Source organism: Rattus norvegicus, chromosome X (genome assembly GCF_036323735.1).
Source record: "Rattus norvegicus strain BN/NHsdMcwi chromosome X, GRCr8, whole genome shotgun sequence".
Classification (NCBI taxonomy): domain Eukaryota; kingdom Metazoa; phylum Chordata; class Mammalia; order Rodentia; family Muridae; genus Rattus; species Rattus norvegicus.
In genome coordinates, this window is record NC_086039.1 from 23,232,369 (window position 1) to 23,246,836 (window position 14,468).

The following is a 14,468-nucleotide window of genomic DNA, read 5'->3' on the forward strand; positions in this document are numbered from 1 at the left end:
CACCAAACTTAAAAGGACAAATTTCAGCTGGAAACACAAAAGACCCAGGATAGTTAAAACAATCTCTAGTAATTGAAGAACTGCTGGAGGTAACATCCCCAATATCAAGTTGTACTACAAAGCTGTACTAATAAAAGCAGCATGGTATTGGCACAAAAACAGACAAGTTGATCGATGGAGTTCAGCTGAAGAATCAGACACCTGATTTTTAAAAAAAATCAGAAATACACGCTGGATAAAAGACAGTATGCTGCTGCTCAAACTAAATAGCTACACATAGAAGAATCCAAACAAATCCATTTGTACCACCCTGCACAAAACTCAAATCCAAATGGATCAGAGACCTCGACCTAAAACAATATACACTGAACCCTATAGGAGAGAAAGTGGGGAATATCCTTGAAGTCATTGGCACTGGAAAAGGATTCTCAACAGAAGAACACCATTAGCCTAGTCACTAAGATCAACAATAAACTCACGAAACTGAACATCTTCTGTAAGGCAAAGGACACTGTCAATTTGACAAAATGACAGCCTACAGAATGAGAAAAGGTCTTTGCTAACTATACATCCAATAGAAGGCTGTGGAACTTATAGGCTCGCTCCATGAGATAGAGCCCATATCCAGTACTGCTTGGAAGACTGAGTACCAGAGAGTAGATAGGCCAAATATTACTGGCCTTAAAAAAAGGAAAAACTGCAGTAATAAAAATGCCTGCTACATTCATAGATCAGTGCCTTGCTCAGCCATCATCAAAGAAGCTTCCTCCTGCAGGAGACGTGAACAAATACAGAGACCACAGCCAGAGATTATGAAGAGAATGGGAGACCTTGGAACACTCGGCCTTAAATGGGATGTCTCCATCAAATCCTTCCCCCTTAAAGGTCAGGAAACCCTAGGGAAGAGGTAGTCGAAAGAGTTTAAGAGCCAGAGTGGATGGAGGACACCAGGAGAGCAAGGCCTTCTGAATCAACTGAGCACAGCTCATATGAACTCACAGTGACTGAAGCAGCAAACACAGGGCCTACTGGGGTCTGCACCACGTCCTCTGTGTATATATTATGGCTTCTAGTTTAGTGTTTTTCTGAGATTCCTGAGTGTGCAAACTCCTCCCTGATCCTTTTTTTTTTTTGAGACTCAAGAACAACTTTTATTTAGATTTTGTTTAGGTTTCCATTACTGTAATAAAACATGACCAAAAGAAACCTGGGAAAGAAATGGTTTATTTCAGCTTCTGTGCCTCAACGAATGGTCATTATAAAAGGAAGGCAGATCAGGAACTCAAAGCATAAATCATGGAGGAATGCTTATAATTCTGGAGGTTTGTCCCTCATGATGCTCTGCTGTCCCAGATATTTGTCATTGTGTTTGTTTGTCTGTTTTGGGGCAAATTAACAAGGGCTGGAGTTGTCGAAGAAGACAGGGTCACAATTGATAAGCCTACAGACAAGTCTGTGGGACCTTTTTTTCATTTTGCATTTATTTATTTATTTATTCATTCATTCACTTTGCATCCCAACATTCACCTTCTTCTCTTCCCACATTCACACAGTTCCTCCTTCCATTTCCCATACCCCTTCTCTTCTAAGGAGAGGTACCCTGCATCACTCTACCCTGGCATATCAAGCCACTACAGGAACAGGCACATCCTCTTCCACTGAGTTAAGACAAGGCAGCCCAGTTAGGGAAACAGGATTCACGGACAGGCAACAGATTCAAGGACAGGCCCATGTTCCAGTTGTTGGGGGACCCACATGAAGACCAAGCTGCCCTTCTACTACATATGTGCAGGGGGCCTAAGTCCAGCCAATGCTAGCTCTCTGTTTGGTGGTACAGTCTCTGGGAACCCCCAAGGGTTCAGGTTAGTTGACTCTGTTGGTCATCCTGTGGAGTTCCCATTCCCTCTGGGGGCCCTCAATCCTTCCCAAACTCTTCCATAAGACTCCCTGAGCTCCCTCCAGTGTTTGGCTATGGGTCTATGCATCAGTTTCCATTGACTGCGGGGTAGTGCCTCTCAGACAGCAGTTTTGCTGGGCTCCTGTCTACAAGCATAACAGAATGTCCTTAATAGTGTCAGGGATTCATTCTTGCCCGTGGGCTAGATCTCAACTTGGGCCAGTCATTGGTTGCCCATTCTCTCTGTCTCTGCTTCATCTTTGTCCTTGAAAATTTAGTGAGTGGAAGTGTTTGTGAGTGGGTTGCTGTACCCATTCCTTCACTAGGAATCCCATCTGACTACAGGAGGTAACCACTTCAGGTGCCATATTCCCCACTGCTATAGGTTTCAGCTAGCGTCACCCCCATAGACTCCCTGGTGTGTCCCCCTTTCCATGTCTCTGGCATGTCCCAAAGATGATACGGTGCCTCCACCTATTTCTATTCTCCCACCTTGTTCTCCCCATACCTGATCCCCCTGACACCTTCCCCTCCGCTTCCCCTTCCCTTCCTCCCTGATTCTTTTGCCTTCTCTTGGGGTTTTTCATTGTTTGCCTTATCCAACTTTCACTGTGACTGCTTTGGTCTTATTTTACTGTATTTTGTTATATTTTTTTTAAAGTGAGTGAATTAATCAATGTAAACCTAGCCACCAGGGTAACAACTGAATTGTCACTGTACTTTCTGGGAGAGGTGAAATCAATTTTCTCCAATAGAGTGACACTGGATGTATCAAACGCTCTAGGACAGACCTCGTGTTCAGAAGTAGTTGACTAATAAATAATGGAGCTAGCAGTTTTGTGTTTGTGTGTGCTTTTATTCGGTTACTATGTTGTGTTTTGTTTGATTTTGCTTTCAGGGGGAATGTGGTTTTATTTTGTTTCCTTTGTTCTGGGAGAGTGTTATCATATTAGGGTTTTGTTTTTAAGAACTTAAGGCTGAGTAGGAAGGCAAGAACATCTGAAAGGATGTGAGAGAGGGGAAGAATATGATCAAAATATATTTAAATTTAAAATTCGTTTTAATAAAAAGAAAACGTATGTCACCTGAATGCCATATACAGAACTATTTTTCTGTATTAATTAGGTAACCAGTGAAGTACATTTCATTAATTTGTTGCTTAAAATTAAATACATAGAACACAACTTTCCAACCCTCTCAGCATCTTTTAAAAATATTTTTTAATTATGTGTCTTTTTGTGTGTCAGTGAATGCAAGTGAAAGTGCCCTTGGAGGGCAGAAGAGGATGTCAGATCCCTTGGAACTAGACTTCGGGAGTTTCAGATAGTTGTGAACCCTACCTGACACAAGTGCTAGAAACTGCATTCAGGTTCTTCACAAGAACAGTGTAGTGGTTTGAATGAGAATGACCCACATAGGCTCATATGTTTGTATGTTTAGTCCTCAGTTGGTAGAAGTATTGGGGTAGGATTAGGTGGTGTGGCCTTGTTGGGAGAGGTATGTCACCAGAGGCATGCTTGGCAGTTTCAAAACACTGGTGTTGTTCCCAGTGTGCCCCCTCTCTCTACATCCTGCTTGTGGATCAACATGTAACCTCTCAGCTGCTGCTTCGGCTGCCTGCTGCCTGCTGCCTGCTGCCAAGTCTCCATCATCATGGGCTCTAACCTATGAAACTCTAAGACCCAAACAAACTCTTTTATATTAAAAAAAAACCTAGGAGATACAATACAACATGCAAGTGACCAGCAGAGTATACAAACACTAACCTACAAGACACCGGAGAATATGGTCATTCAGACAGGAGCAATTGCTGAGTCATGTGGACACTGCAGTAAAAAGAGACTATACTCTATTAGGTGGTGGGAAGCAGACACTAGAACACACAATCAATCTTTGGGTTACATATACATTGAGAAGAGATACTGCAACCCAGAGAATCTGGGATGCATAGACATTGGCTCACAGTGGCAGAAAAGGACAGAAATTTGAACTTAAGAACATTGGGGTACACAGACATCAGGATACAGAAATGTTGTGATTCATAAATACCAAGATATAGCCCTGACATACATAGACACTTAAGTGTCCAGACATTCTAGGAGCTATAGTCAATAGAGTACTCAGACACTAGGAAACAAAGATACTAGTGGAGAAAAACCAAGTCCAACAAATGCTTGGACATACCGGCACTAAGACATAAATGAGGAAATACAGATATGTGGTACTCGGAAACTGGAACATCCCATACAAACATTGTGATACACAGTCACTGAAACATACTTCTTTCTGAAACACACAAACATGGGAACACATAGAAATTAGGACATGAAGAAACAAGCACAAGTAAACCAAGGCACAGCAAAACACCAAAAGCTAATTCTGGGACATAGGAACACTGGGGTATATAGACACTAGAGTAAATACCAAAGAGATATGTGGGACCTCAGACTCAGACACTTGGACACATGGAGATACTAAGAAAAAGGAATCTGGTGCACCCGGAAAATTGAGATGTGCAGATACTGACTTTAAACCTGTATAAGTAGGCACTGGTACCTACAGGCATTTGAACACTGATTCACTTATGCATATACCAAAGATATAGGTATGCAGAGACACAGAGATGTAGGCAAGGGGACAGAACACTTCTAAAACTAGAGACAAAATCCAACATGCTGCCCAAACCAAGAGTGGGACACATGGACACTGAAAACCATTAAAACATACATGGATTCAAAGATACACAGACCCTGAGGCATAAGAAAGACAATCTTTTTTTTTTTTATTAACTTCAGTATTTCTTATATACATTTCGAGTGTTATTCCCTTTCCCGGTTTCCGGGCAAACATCCCCCTCCCCCCTCCCCTTCCTTATGGGTGTTCCCCTCCCAACCCTCCCCCCATTGACGCCCTCACCCCATAGACTAGTTCACTGGGGGTTCAGTCTTAGCAGGACCCAGGGCTTCCCCTTCCACTGGTGCTCTTACTAGGATATTCATTGCTACCTATGGGGTCAGAGTCCAGGGTCAGTCCATGTATAGTCTTTAGGTAGTGGCTTAGTCCCTGGAAGCTCTGGTTGCTTGGCATTGTTGTACTTTTGGGGTCTCGAGCCCCTTCAAGCTCTTCCAGTTCTTTCTCTGATTCCTTCAATAGGGGACCTATTCTCAGTTCAGTGGTTTGCTGCTGGCATTCGCCTCTATATTTGCTGTATTCTGGCTGTGTCTCTCAGGAGCGATCTACATCCGGCTCCTGTCGGTCTGCACTTCTTTGCTTCATCCATCTTGTCTAATTGGGTGGCTGTATATGTATGGGCCACATGTGGGGCAGGCTCTGAATGGGTGTTCCTTCAGTCTCTGTTTTAATCTTTGCCTCTCCCTTCCCTGCCAAGGGTATTCTTTTTCCTCATTTAAAGAAGGAGTGAAGCATTCACATTTTGATCATCCGTCTTGAGTTTCGTTTGTTCTAGGGATCTAGGGTAATTCAAGCATTTGGGCTAATAGCCACTTATCAATGAGTGCATACCATGTATGTCTTTCTGTGATTGGGTTAGCTCACTCAGGATGATATTTTCCAGTTCCAACCATTTGCCTACGAATTTCATAAACTCGTTGTTTTTGATAGCTGAGTAATATTCCATTGTGTAGATGTACCACATTTTCTGTATCCATTCCTCTGTTGAAGGGCATCTGGGTTCTTTCCATTTTCTGGCTATTATAAATAAGGCTGCGATGAACATAGTGGAGCACGTGTCTCTTTTATATGTTGAGGCATCTTTTGGGTATATGCCCAAGAGAGGTATAGCTGGATCCTCAGGCAGTTCAATGTCCAATTTTCTGAGGAACCTCCAGACTGATTTCCAGAATGGTTGTACCAGTCTGCAATCCCAACAACAATGGAGGAGTGTTCCTCTTTCTCCACATCCTCGCCAGCATCTGCTGTCACCTGAGTTTTTGATCTTAGCCAATCGCACTGGTGTGAGGTGAAATCTCAGGGTTGTTTTGATTTGCATTTCCCTTATGACTAAAGATGTTGAACATTTCTTTAGGTGTTTCTCAGCCATTCGGCATTCCTCAGCTGTGAATTCTTTGTTTAGCTCTGAACCCCATTTTTTAATAGGGTTATTTGTTTCCCTGCGGTCTAACTTCTTGAGTTCTTTGTATATTTTGGAAATAAGGCCTCTATCTGTTGTAGGATTGGTAAAGATCTTTTCCCAATCTGTTGGTTGCCGTTTTGTCCTAACCACAGTGTCCTTTGCCTTACAGAAGCTTTGCAGTTTTATGAGATCCCATTTGTCGATTCTTGATCTTAGAGCATAAGCCATTGGTGTTTTGTTCAGGAAATTTTTTCCAGTGCCCATGTGTTCCAGATGCTTCCCTAGTTTTTCTTCTATTAGTTTGAGTGTGTCTGGTTTGATGTGGAGGTCCTTGATCCACTTGGACTTAAGCTTTGTACAGGGTGATAAGGATGGATCGATCTGCATTCTTCTACATGTTGCCCTCCAGTTGAACCAGCACCATTTGCTGAAAATGCTATCTTTTTTCCATTGGATGGTTTTGGCTCCTTTGTCAAAAATCAAGTGACCATAGGTGTGTGGGTTCATTTCTGGGTCTTCAACTCTATTCCATTGGTCTATCTGTCTGTCTCTGTACCAATACCATGCAGTTTTTATCACTATTGCTCTGTAATACTGCTTGAGTTCAGGGATAGTGATTCCCCCTGAAGTCCTTTTATTGTTGAGGATAGCTTTAGCTATCCTGGGTTTTTGTTATTCCAGATGAATTTGCAAATTGTTCTGTCTAACTCTTTGAAGAATTGGATTGCTATTTTGATGGGGATTGCATTGAATCTGTAGATTGCTTTTGGTAAAATGGCCATTTTTACCATATTAATCCTGCCAATCCATGAGCATGGGAGATCTTTCCATCTTCTGAGGTCTTCTTCAATTTCTTTCCTCAGTGTCTTGAAGTTCTTATTGTACAGATCTTTTACTTGCTTGGTTAAAGTCACACCGAGGTACTTTATATTATTTGGGTCTATTATGAAGGGTGTCGTTTCCCTAATTTCTTTCTCGGCTTGTTTCTCTTTTGTATAGAGGAAGGCAACTGATTTATTTGAGTTAATTTTATACCCAGCCACTTTGCTGAAGTTGTTCATCAGCTTTAGTAGTTCTCTGGTGGAACTTTTGGGATCACTTAAATATACTATCATGTCATCTGCAAATAGTGATATTTTGACCTCTTCTTTTCCGATCTGTATCCCTTTGATCTCCTTTTGTTGTCTGATTGCTCTGGCTAGAACTTCAAGAACTATATTGAATAAGTAGGGAGAGAGTGGGCAGCCTTGTCTAGTCCCTGATTTTAGTGGGATTGCTTCAAGTTTCTCTCCATTTAGTTTAATGTTAGCAACTGGTTTGCTGTATATGGCTTTTACTATGTTTAGGTATGGGCCTTGAAATCCTATTCTTTCCAGGACTTTTATCATGAAGGGGTGTTGAATTTTGTCAAATGCTTTCTCAGCATCTAATGAAATGATCATGTGGTTCTGTTCTTTCAGTTTGTTTATATAATGGATCACGTTGATGGTTTTCCGTATATTAAACCATCCCTGCATGCCTGGGATGAAGCCTACTTGATCATGGTGGATGATTGTTTTGATGTGCTCTTGAATTCGGTTTGCCAGAATTTTATTGAGTATTTTTGCGTCGATATTCATAAGGGAAATTGGTCTGAAGTTCTCTTTCTTTGTTGTGTCTTTGTGTGGTTTAGGTATAAGAGTAATTGTGGCTTCATAGAAGGAATTCGGTAGGGCTCCATCTGTTTCAATTTTGTGGAATAGTTTGGATAATATTGGTATGAGGTCTTCTATGAAGGTTTGATTGAATTCTGCACTAAACCCGTCTGGACCTGGGCTCTTTTTGGTTGGCAGACCTTTAATGACTGCTTCTATTTCCTTAGGAGTTATGGGGTTGTTTAACTGGTTTATCTGTTCCTGATTTAACTTCGATACCTGGTATCTGTCTAGGAAATTGTCCATTTCCTGAAGATTTTCAAATTTTGTTGAATATAGGTTTTTATAGTAAGATCTGATGATTTTTTGAATTTCCTCCGAATCTGTAGTTATGTCTCCCTTTTCATTTCTGATTTTGTTAATTTGGACACACTCTCTGTGTCCTCTCGTTAGTCTGGCTAAGGGTTTATCTATCTTGTTGATTTTCTCAAAGAACCAACTTTTGGTTCTGTTGATTCTTTCTATGGTCCTTTTTGTTTCTACTTGGTTGATTTCAGCTCTGAGTTTGATTATTTCCTGCCTTCTACTCCTCCTGGGTGTATTTGCTTCTTTTTGGTCTAGAGCTTTTAGGTGTGCTGTCAAGCTGCTGACATATGCTCTTTCCTGTTTCTTTCTGCAGGCACTCAGCGCTATGAGTTTTCCTCTTAGCACAGCTTTCATTGTGTCCCATAAGTTTGAGTATGTTGTATCTTCATTTTCATTAAATTCTAAAAAGTTTTTAATTTCTTTCTTTATTTCTTCCTTGACCAGGTTATCATGGAGTAGAGCATTGTTCAATTTCCACGTATATGTGGGCATTCTTCCCTTATTGTTATTGAAGACCAGTTTTAGGCCGTGGTGGTCCGATAGCACGCATGGGATTATTTCTATCTTTCTGTACCTGTTGAGGCCCGTTTTTTGACCAATTATATGGTCAATTTTGGAGAAAGTACCATGAGGAGCTGAGAAGAAGGTATATCCTTTTGCTTTAGGATAGAATGTTCTATAAATATCCGTTAAGTCCATTTGGCTCATGACTTCTCTTAGTCTGTCTACATCACTGTTTAATTTCTGTTTCCATGATCTGTCCATTGATGAGAGTGGGGTGTTGAAATCTCCCACTATTATTGTGTGAGGTGCAATGTGTGTTTTGAGCTTTAGTAAGGTTTCTTTTACATATGTAGGTGCCCTTGTATTTGGGGCATAGATATTTAGGATTGAGAGTTCATCTTGGTTGATTTTTCCTTTGATGAATATGAAGTGTCCTTCCTTATCTTTTTTGATGACTTTTAGTTGGAAATTGATTTTATTTGATATTAGAATGGCTACTCCAGCTTGCTTCTTCTGACCATTTGCTTGGAAAGTTGTTTTCCAGCCTTTCACTCTGAGGTAGTGTCTGTCTTTGTCTCTGAGGTGTGTTTCCTGTAGGCAGCAGAATGCAGGGTCCTCATTGCGTATCCAGTTTGTTAATCTATGTCTTTTTATTGGGGAGTTGAGGCCATTGATGTTGAGAGATATTAAGGAATAGTGATTATTGCTTCCTGTTATATTCATATTTGGATGTGAGGTTATGTTTGTGTGCTTTTCTTCTCTTTGTTTTGTTGCCAAGACGATTATTAGTTTCTTGCTTCTTCTAGGGTATAGCTTGCCTCCTTATGTTGGACTTTACCCTTTATTATCCTTTGTAGTGCTGGATTTGTAGAAAGATATTGTTTAAATTTGGTTTTGTCATGGAATATCTTGGTTTCTCCATCTATGTTAATTGAGAGTTTTGCTGGATACAGTAATCTGGGCTGGCATTTGTGTTCTCTTAGGGTCTGTATAACATCAGTCCAGGATCTTCTGGCCTTCATAGTTTCTGGCGAGAAGTCTGGTGTGATTCTGATAGGTCTCCCTTTATATGTTACTTGACCTTTTTCCCTTACTGCTTTTAATATTCTTTCTTTATTTTGTGCGTTTGGTGTTTTGACAATTATGTGACGGGAGGTGTTTCTTTTCTGGTCCAATCTATTTGGAGTTCTGTAGGCTTCCTGTATGTCTATGGGTATCTCTTTTTTTAGGTTAGGGAAGTTTTCTTCTATGATTTTGTTGAAGATATTTACTGGTCCTTTGAGCTGGGAGTCTTCACTCTCTTCTATACCTATTATCCTTAGGTTTGATCTTCTCATTGAGTCCTGGATTTCCTGTATGTTTTGGACCAGTAGCTTTTTCCGCTTTACATTATCTTTGACAGTTGAGTCAATGATTTCTATGGAATCTTCTGCTCCTGAGATTCTCTCTTCCATCTCTTGTATTCTGTTGGTGAAGCTTGTATCTACAGCTCCTTGTCTCTTCTTTTGGTTTTCTATATCCAGGGTTGTTTCCATGTGTTCTTTCTTGATTGCTTCTATTTCCATTTTTAATTCCTTCAACTGTTTGATTGTGTTTTCCTGGAATTCTTTCAGGGATTTTTGCGATTCCTCTCTGTAGGCTTTTACTTGTTTATTAATGTTTTCCTGTGCTTCCCTAAGTGTGTTCAGGTCTTTCCTGAAGTCCTCCAGCATCATGATCAAATATGATTTTGAAACTAGATCTTGCTTTTCTGGTGTGTTTGGATATTCCATGTTTGTTTTGGTGGGAGAATTGGGCTCCGATGATGGCATGTAGTCTTGGTTTCTGTTGCTTGGGTTCCTGCGCTTGCCTCTCGCCATCAGATTATCTCTAGTGTTACTTTGTTCTGCTATTTCTGACAGTGGCTAGACTGTCCTATAAGCCAATGTGTCAGGAGTGCTGTAGACCTGTTTTCCTCTCTTTCAGTCAGTTATGGGGACAGACTGTTCTGCTTTCGGGCGTGTAGTTTTTCCTCTCTACAGGTCTTCAGCTGTTCCTGTGGGCCTGTGTCTTGAGTTCACCAGGCAGCTTTCTTGCAGCAGAAAATTTGGTCTTACCTGTGGTCCCGAGGCTCAGGTTTGCTCGTGGGGTGCTGCCCAGGGGCTCTCTGCAGCGGCAGCAACCAGGAAGACCTGTGCCGCCCCTTCCGGGAGCTTCAGTGCACCAGGGTTCCAGATGGTCTTTGGCTTTTTCCTCTGGCGTCCGAGATGTGTGTGCAGGGAGCAGTCTCTTCTGGTTTCCCAGGCTTGTCTGCCTCTCTGAAGGTTTAGCTCTCCCTCCCACGGGATTTGGGTGCAGAGAACTGTTTATCCGGTCTGTTTCCTTCAGGGTCCGGTGGTGTCTCTGGCAGGGGTCCTGCCGCTCCTGGGCCCTCCCCCACGGGAGCCCAGAGGCCTTATACAGTTTCCTCTTGGGCCAGGGATGTGGGCAGGGGTGAGCAGTGTTGGTGGTCTCTTCTGCTCTGCAGCCTCAGGAGTGCCCACCTGACCAGGCGGTTGGGTCTCTCTCTCACCGGGTCTGGGAGCAGAGAGCTGCTGCGGGCCGGGATCCGCGGGTGTGGGACTTCCGGTAAACACAGAACGTGCCCGGTTCTAGAGAAATTCTGCTTCCGTGTGTCCCAAGCTCACCAGGCAGCTTTCTTGCAGCAGAAAATTTGGTCTTACCTGTGGTCCCGAGGCTCAAGTTCGCTCGTGGGGTGCTGCCCAGGGGCTCTCTGCAGCGGCAGCAACCAGGAAGACCTGTGCCGCCCCTTCCGGGAGCTTCAGTGCACCAGGGTTCCAGATGGTCTTTGGCTTTTTCCTCTGGCGTCCGAGATGTGTGTGCAGGGAGCAGTCTCTTCTGGTTTCCCAGGCCTGTCTGCCTCTCTGAAGGTTTAGCTCTCCCTCCCACGGGATTTGGGTGCAGAGAACTGTTTATCCGGTCTGTTTCCTTCAGGGTCCGGTGGTGTCTCTGGCAGGGGTCCTGCCGCTCCTGGGCCCTCCCCCACGGGAGCCCAGAGGCCTTATACAGTTTCCTCTTGGGCCAGGGATGTGGGCAGGGGTGAGCAGTGTTGGTGGTCTCTTCCGCTCTGCAGCCTCAGGAGTGCCCACCTGACCAGGCGGTTGGGTCTCTCTCTCACCGGGTCTGGGAGCAGAGAGCTGCTGCGGGCCGGGATCCGCGGGTCAAGAAAGACAATCTTAAACACAGACTCTGGGGTACATGGACATTAATATATAGAGACACAAAAAAGAAGGTATTAGATCTCACAGCTACTAATCATTATGGACACCAACAAAGACATTGTGACAGAGAAGCCCTAAAAGTAGATGATGCTACTTAAAGATACAGAGTCAAATCAACATTGAGAGATACATAGCTGGGCATGTAAGATACTGAGACACATAACTAGTAGAGTATGTGTCAGGACAGCAGTACATGGAAACTGAAGCTAAAAAAATACAAAGCAACATGCCGACACATGATCATGCTTCTAGGCACAACTTTTTTGCAACCTTTTAGTAAGGGTTCAACTTACTAAAGTTATTAAAAGGCTTCTCCTCTAGACCACCAATCAGCAGAGGTAGTGGAAGAGAAAAGTTACTAGGATATGGAGGAAGTGGACCTGTTCAAGAACAGTTCTTTGGTGGTGAACTCAATCTTCTTGGGCAGCAATTCAGTCCCATAGCAAACACCAAACACAACGTAGCAGCTGCAGATCAGTCCTTTATGCAGGGAGACACCAGGCACGAACCAGCAGCTACAGTCCAGTTTTTTCATCAAGCAGACACCAGGCAGCTGTAGTAGGATGTAAAGTGAATAAGTAAAATAAATAAATAAATTAATTAATTAAAAAGAAACAACAGTGTGGTTCTTAGCCAATAGTATACTGTTTCTGAGACATACATAATCCAAGGAAGACAGACACCTTGATATAAATATAAACGATATGAGATGGGGATATGCATCCATTAAAACACACACATACTGTGTGACATAAATACACTGTCACATTCACATATGTATCAATAAACTATTGAATATAAGTATGCTAGTACCCATAGACACTAGGCTAAATAGAACACATGTTGTAATGGGTTATATTAAGCACTAAAACTGAAACATACATGTAGACACATACCTGAATCCATAGAGATATCAAAACAGAGAGACACTGGGAAATACACAGTTCTGAGACAGATAGATCATACAGTGACATAAAGACTCTAGAAAATAGACATTAGGCTATGTAGACAATGAGACACATTGACTAAGACAAAAAATCGACCATTGTGGTATAGAGACACCTGCAACACACAAACACTGGGGCACACAAACACTGAAACAGATTGAGGCAAATAAATATAGGAGTGTGCACAGGCCATGTAACACAGAAGCTTGAGAAAACAGACATCCATTGAGATGCATAACCACTATTTGAAACAGTAAAATCAAAGACACCATGATGTGAGAAGACATGCCCAACATCACAGAAGGGCAAAGGAAGTGATGGAAAGAAGAGAATGTGACTAGGAAGTATAAGCTTTCTGCTAGGACCCATAGAATTGTTGTAGCATGGGACATGGAATAGACTTGTTTGGTACCAGATGAAAGAAAGGAGTGGGGAAATGCTGGGCATATCCATGTGCTTATGGAGTTTATTGTCTGGAACAGAATAGATGAGGCTGCCAAATTTTGTATGGAGAATAGTTTATCATGACAGGAACAGATAAAGCAAGTGCAGAAGGGGAGGGTGAACAGCTGACAGAGGAGGTGGAGTCAACTCAGAATGCTCTTGTGGACCATGGTATTTGGAATAGGGCAGAAGCTATAGGTTTGAGAGATGAGGGAGACTGCAAAGATAGAGTTATCATGGTGGAAGATTTGAGTAGAGGTCTGGAAGAAAAAGGAGCCCAGTGGGACTACCTTGTTTATTTGTAGCTTGAGTGAGTGGGAAATTGGAGCCATTTCCTGAGATACGTGAGCACAGGAGATGTGGACTTTAGTGAAGAGAACACATTAAAGTGTCTGGCTTCTTACCTCTTATCCTAAATCTTCTGAGATTCCATAGCTCCCCTGGATAGAGTTATTATAGTTGCAAATGGCAGAGAATCCTATTCAAACTGTTTTAATAGAGGGAAATTATTGATGGTATAACTAGAAAGGAATCAGTATAGAGATCCTAAATCAATGCTGAGCCAATCCACCTGCTTAATGTCATCAAGGATCCAATATCTTTTATTGCCATTCCTTCCTGCCTTCCTGCACTCAGTTCTGTTGATCCAATGATGACCGTCATTGGATCAAAAGTCCTGATCTGCACTGTAACTTTACCACCCCCCACCAACAATGAGAATCAATCCTCACTTCCTGAAATATAGGATTGTCCCAATTTGACAATGGCAAACATGGAACCATTTTTGGATGGATCTAAGGAGTGTGGCAACACCACCAAACTATACAAGTTGGGATAGGTGTAGTTTCTTGATCTTATGTAAAGTGTGACAATATTCTTGAGAGATTTTCAGCTACAACTGACTGAAGAGATCACCAACTCTTCCCACCCACAGTAACTAAAAGCTTACCATATTGATTTTTGTTAAAATGGGCTTTTCCTTTCTTTTTTATTTTAATTAGTTAACTAATTATTTACTTCACAACCCAACCACAAATTCCCCTCCATCCTCTCCTCCCAGTCCTTCCCTACTACCTCCTCTCTCCATCCACCCCTCCTCTCTCTCTCTCTTCAGAAAAGGGGGGAGGGGACTCCCATGGATATCAACCCACCTTGGCATATCAAGTTGCAGTAAGACTAGGCACATATTCTCCTATTGATGAGGCAACCCAGTAGAGAGAAAGGATTCCAATGGTAGGCAACAAAGTCAGAGACAGTCCCTGATCCCACTGTTAAAATTCCTAATGAAGACCAAGCTGTATATCTCTTACATATGTGTAGAGG

The 14,468-nt window shown here is 42.3% G+C and overlaps 1 protein-coding gene across 2 annotated transcripts in view; it reads right to left on the reverse strand.

The window, feature by feature from the left end:
* Positions 1–14,468, reverse strand: part of Maged2 (MAGE family member D2) — a 204,067-nt gene that overhangs the window by 71,441 nt on the left and 118,158 nt on the right. For both annotated transcript variants that reach the window (XM_063279730.1, XM_063279729.1), the window contains exon 2: positions 12,048–12,307. The gene's annotated coding sequence lies outside the window, so the exon portion shown is untranslated. The remainder of the gene's footprint in view (positions 1–12,047; positions 12,308–14,468) is intronic.